Source organism: Elgaria multicarinata, chromosome 11 (assembly GCF_023053635.1).
Source record: "Elgaria multicarinata webbii isolate HBS135686 ecotype San Diego chromosome 11, rElgMul1.1.pri, whole genome shotgun sequence".
NCBI lineage: Eukaryota > Metazoa > Chordata > Lepidosauria > Squamata > Anguidae > Elgaria > Elgaria multicarinata.
Window position 1 is genome coordinate 36,802,019 of NC_086181.1, and position 6,000 is coordinate 36,808,018.

Below are 6,000 nucleotides of genomic sequence, written 5' to 3' on the forward strand. Positions count from 1 at the left end.
TTTAAATTGTATATTAGTTGATTTCTCAATAGCCTCTTATTCCTTCTGGTCCAAGTCCGCTTTAGCCTCTATCTTTTTGATCTTATCCGAATTTTCCACCTTTTTATCCGCTAAATACACAATTAATGTCTAAATTCACTCATATGCTGATCCATTTTTTTAAAATATAACAATGTTATTTTCAGCTATAATGGGCCTGATCTCCATCAACGAGGGAGGGTTACTACCACTTTCTCCTCCTTCAATCATATTTTTTCTTTATTTGGTATTGTATCCAAAGGGACTGGGTCTTTATCTTCCTCCTCTTGCTCAACTCCAGGGGCTGTCCTTTCCAGGAGGGAGAGGCATGCCAAATTATGATTTGAAAGTTCCTTTTTTTTATATAATTTGAAGGTTTCTTATTTTTTTTTCTTCTTTTTTTTCTTTTTTTTTTTTTTTCTTTTTCTTTTTTTGTATATTAAGCTTTGCCCAACTTTTGATCTTTCTTTTAACGTTAGGCATGGGACTCTTCTGGGTAGGGCATAAATCTTAGAGTGTAACTCGCTTCCTTAGCAACTTATGCTGGCTTCTCTGTTATATATCAAACACTTTTTCTTTCTTCATGAGGGGGGGGGGAATATCCAGTTCACAACAGCATTCACTAGAGGGGATCAGTTTAATCATTCGCAGCCTCTCAGCTTCCCACATCTCCCTCACCGAATGCCGAATGCAGCTTCTTCCACCTTCTCTCCCCCCCTTCTCACCACGCCAATAAATCCAATCAACAACTTCCACCTTACAAAGCCAGCATTTCAATCGTTCCCATGTGAGATAAGAATGAAAGGTTGTAACACAAATCAATGTCCAGCAAGCACAAATTCCTTCTTTTTAAACTGCGTCAGTGTTTGCTCTTTAACTTTCGGTTTCGACAGTGCTGCCGCTTACAAGACATTGTATTAAATATCAATCATCTCACCTCCCTCCTTCAAATCTCTCCGCTTTTCCAGCTCCTGTGACTTTTATAATCATTTTCTGTCGTTTGCTCAAAGATTTATGCCCATTAGAAGAGAGATAATTTCTTTTTCCGGCAAACGCCGCTTAGAGCCTCAGAAGAAACCCGCCATTGCTCAGGCGGCCAGCTCCGCCCCCTCAGCATGCTCTATTCTTAATGAGGTGTTTTGAGCTCTCTTCCCATGCACACGTTGGCCTTTTCTACACCGTCTATTTTTCCAGGGATCATCCCTGTGCATCCAAATGACATACAGGGGATCCCAGGAGCAGGGAGGGATGATCCCTCCATTTCCTCGGGATAACTGAGACTTCAGTTATCCTGGATTTACCTGTGGTCCTGGGACAATCCTGAGGACCGTAGGCGGTATGGGCGCCTGTCCCGGCTTCTTCCCTCCTCACTGTGAGTAGCGGGGGTCATCGGGGAAGGAGCCAGGATGGGGGGGGGAGTCCAGGGCCATCGGGGCTGGGGGGGGGAGTGTGGTTGGGGCTTCACCTCATTTTTTAACCTTAATTTTCACTGGAGCACAAGTGCACTCTGGCAATTCCTCTTTAAAAAAAATAAAAATAAATGGCTGCTGGGCCATCCTCGAATCCACACTACATACGTTGGATGTCAGATGTGCGCTAGCCTTTTATAAAGCATGCACAGAGAAATTCCGTTTGTCTCCCCGTCTATGGACAACATCAGGGCCAACTTGTGTCCACACAAAGACTATCTGCATGGATAGTACAAACAATTTGCTTGGCTTATAAAATGGCTAAGATTGACTTGCCAAACACGGTTAAAGCACACTCCACCAGGGCTGTATCCACATCGACAGCATTTGGCCTTGGGATTTCGCTATTTGAGCTGTGTTGTGCGGCAACATGGTCTACTCCGACTACGTTCTTCAGACACTACAGATTGGATGTACGCTCCAGAACTGATTGCTCTTTTGGAAGGGCAGTCTTCTTGGATATCCTGCAATAAGACACCGACCTGCCACCTGTAAGTCAGCTTGCTAGTCACCCATATGTGTGATGCACAGTACCACGAAGAAGGACAGGTTGCTTACCTGTAACTGGTTTTTCGAGTGGTCATCTGTGCAGTCACACAACCCACCCTACTTTTCCCACTGGGTGTCTTCTCTTTTATGGGGCACTAATTTGGGGACTGATCTTCAGTTGGGGCTGTAATTCTAGTCTCTAGGGAACTGAGGAGTTAGGCGGGGACCCTCCTAAGCATGTGCAGTGGGACGTTAGGGGAAGGTTCCCGCCAAAATCTCTATCAGCTATAGAAACTCCCCCAAACGAGACTCCGCACAGGTGCAGAGCCCATATGTGTGACTGCACAGATGACCACTAGAAGAACCACAGTTACAGGTAAGCAACCTGTCCTTCCCAACTGCATATGTAGGAATTCAAAGTTGCTGGAAGAACAGTGCAGCAATAATAGAAGCAAAATCAAACGGAATACTGAAAAATCTACAGTCAAATCCCAACGGGACCATATGATTACCAATGATTTCATGAATACCAACAGGATCTGTTCTGGCAGAAGATAGAGAAACGCTTGGATTGACAGAACTGAGCCTGCCTCAAAATAACTTCCCAGATTGGGGTGGTACAAGTTATTTGGAACAGAGTCTTTATAAACTCAGCACTGGATATGATGCTTCAAATGTACTGTTTTAGGTATGTAATTTGTACAGGACTTGTGCAAAAAGCAATGCAGATTAAAGCAATTTTAATAATCCCAGGACAGATAATCAGTTTTGCCTTTACTCTCAGAATGAGAAAAGAAAACATGTCTCTGTGAAGTCTCAGGCAGGATTGCTTTATTTATTTATTTATTACATTTCTATACCGCCCAATAGCTGGAGCTCTCTGGGCGGTTCACAAATGGTATTGTGAACCGTATAATGGTATTGAAGTACAACGACAGCTGTTGGGGGCTATGACACAATCCATAGACACCATTTTCAAAACGCTTTCAAAGTGTTATAACCTGCTTGGTGTCTCAGAAGGGGCCAAGAAAATGTGCACCAATGATCCCACTTTAGGGCATGGCCTGCTCCATCTTGGCGGAGTGCAACTGTCTAGAGAACTGTGTTAGACGAAAGTAGCCTCTTGGAGAGTTGGACTAACTTCCTGAATATGTAAGGATTGGCATAAGAACAGTGGATGTCCTGTTCACATCATGGACAAAAAGCATCATGAACTCAAAACCTTATTTGGAGGGAGGAATAAAAATAAACACCTAGGAATAAGAGAAGAAAACCATAAATGTGTAAACACCAGTGCTGTTGGCCTATGAATATTGTATTGGATCACTGCATTTACATTAATTTTGACATCACATGAGTCATCCTAGAATGATTGCCTTCATCATGGAAATGTTGGTGAATATTCTCTAGAATAGTTTTCCCTAACCTGGTGCCTTCCAAATGTTTTGGGTGACAAACCCAACATTTTGGACCATTGGTCATGCTGGCTGGGACTGATTGGAGTTAAAGCCCAAAATATCTGAAGGGCATTGGGTTGGGAAAGGCAGCTGTAGAGAGTAGCAGTGGAGTCTGTTGGGAATGTCTTTAGCCATGGAAGGAGACAAGTAGGAATAGGATTGATCAGGCTTTAGAGTTTTAGAAGATCCTAGACCACTCACTTTACTTTTCACATTGTTATCAGCCACTTCTTACATTAGCAAACCATACAACTGTTGAATGGCTTGATTTTGAACTATAGCAATGTTCTTTTGGAATTGTGTATTTTTCCCTTGAATTGTTCATTTTTTGTATGTTTGCACAAACAGATGTCCTGATAGCATCAGAGAACAGGTGTACCACTTCTGATAGATCTGTTGACTGAGTAGTAATAAGGCCTGAGCACTAGGTCCACCAAGAGAAGTAGATCTGGCCTCTGAGTAATTTATATACTAGGTCTATCCCTCTGTTGTTTCTCCATGGAAGAGACCTGGTGTCCATACAATGGACACACATTCACATGATGTGCTAGGCCAGCATGGGTGACAAACTATGCACTGTGGGTTGTTTCATGAACAACCCACAGTATGTGGATTGTGCATGTAACAGTGATTGCCATGGCTTCTTTTACTGCTTCTCCACATTCCTTCCATTGTGGTCCTCCACCCAGTATCTCAGGGTCGTGTGCAGCAGAATTCATCTTGTCTGCCTGTCTTGATCCCCTCACTTGGATTGCAACCCCTTTTTGGTCACCAGTTTGTGTTCTTTAATTTTTTGGTGTCTGTCTTTTGCAATAGCACTATAGCACCATGAATTAAAAATCAAAAGCAAAAGAGGTAAAGCAATTTATGAGAGTGACTGATTGATTACATTTATATCCCATCGTTTTCCCTCCAAGGAACTCATAATACATAATCCTCCTGTTCATTTCTATCCTCCAACAACCCTGTGAGGTATGTTGGCTGAAAGTCTGTGACTGGCCCAAAGTCACCCAGTGAGCTTCCATGGCTGAGTGGGGAGTAGAACCCAGATCTTCTGACTCCCAGTCCAACACTCTATCCACTACACCACACAAGCTCTGACTGGAATGGGGGAAGTAGTGAAAACATCAGCTACTAGCAGTTCAGTGTGTGTGTGTGTGTGGTGGTGGTGGTGGTGGTGGTAATTGAACAGGAACATGGTGTCTCTGGCAACCCTAGATAGGGTAATTCTAAAGAGATGAATGGGAAAGAATGGGTGTGTAGACATGATCTTGGAATAGACACTAATTTGAATATTTAAGGCACTACCCAATGTGGTTGCTCTGCCTCCACTGGTACCGTTACACTTGCAGGATCCACTCTATGTGCAATGGAAAAGTAGTTCTTCAGAATCCAAATCCTGCTTTCCAAAATGAGGTTTTGTATTGAATTTGGTTTCAGAAAAATGGTGAGCAGGTGTCAGGATCAGCCCTGTTTTTCCTAGTTTGGGGGATGGGCTTTCAGAGCCTCTTGACCAAATACAGAAGTGGGTAGGGCTCCTGCAGCTTTAATTGTTGTGATGAAGAGGGAATTTCACCAAGTGCTGCATACATACAAATGACACCTGCTGAAATTCCCTTTTCAATACAACTGTTAAAGATACAAGAGTCCTGTCCTCCTTTCCATATGGTCACCCTAACTTATCTCATAGAGCTAGAATCTAAAAGTATCGGGGTAATTGCTTACCCAAAATATAGCAGAGTGCGAAATAGCAGCAGCGTAGAGTCTGGAAATGGTTTCAGCTTGAATTTAGGAACAAAAGGAAGCACTCACGGTCTTTGGTCAGTAAGAAGCTTTACTGACACTAAATAAATTACTTACAGAATAAATGGTCATATATACAGTCCTTTCACCAACAGTACAGCAACAACGTAGCAGTATAACATCAGCAGTAAGTTCCAGCAGTAAGTTCCAGCAGTAAGTTCCAGCAGTAAGAAGCCATACAACATGGACTTCTTAAATACACTTTTCTCCTTGGCCCAATTAACCAATAGTCTCTTCATCTTGTACATCTCGTACCGCACGTAGGCCAGGGAAGAATCTGCTTCATACTGGACTTCTCCTGGCAGAGACAATCTGGCCAAGGACATCTTTTTAACTCTTTAGAGTCCTTTTCCTTCTGTGGGTAAAAACCTAACCACAACACCCTTTCATTTTTAACTACAGAAAAAATACAATTTACATTTCATTACATTTCACCTGTAAGAAATCAACTTTACATGTTTACAACAATCCCAACATTGTGTACATTTCTCTGTGTGTTACATTTCCCAGAGACTTATTTATATGTAAGTTTTTCTTTTCTTCTTCTTCCAAGCACTGTTGAAAAACTTGGTGCTTTGGGGCGTTGAACTACTTTGCAATCTTCCAACTTGCAAACTTTCAGCAATTTTAAAACTTTCTGCTTCTGGCTTTTTAGGTAATTTCCTTTGGAAACTTTTCTACCTCTACACCAAGGTAACACCTAACTTTCCCAGAGACTTCAGTTTCAACCCTTCCTGCAGCTTTGGGCTGAGTTTTCTTGAATG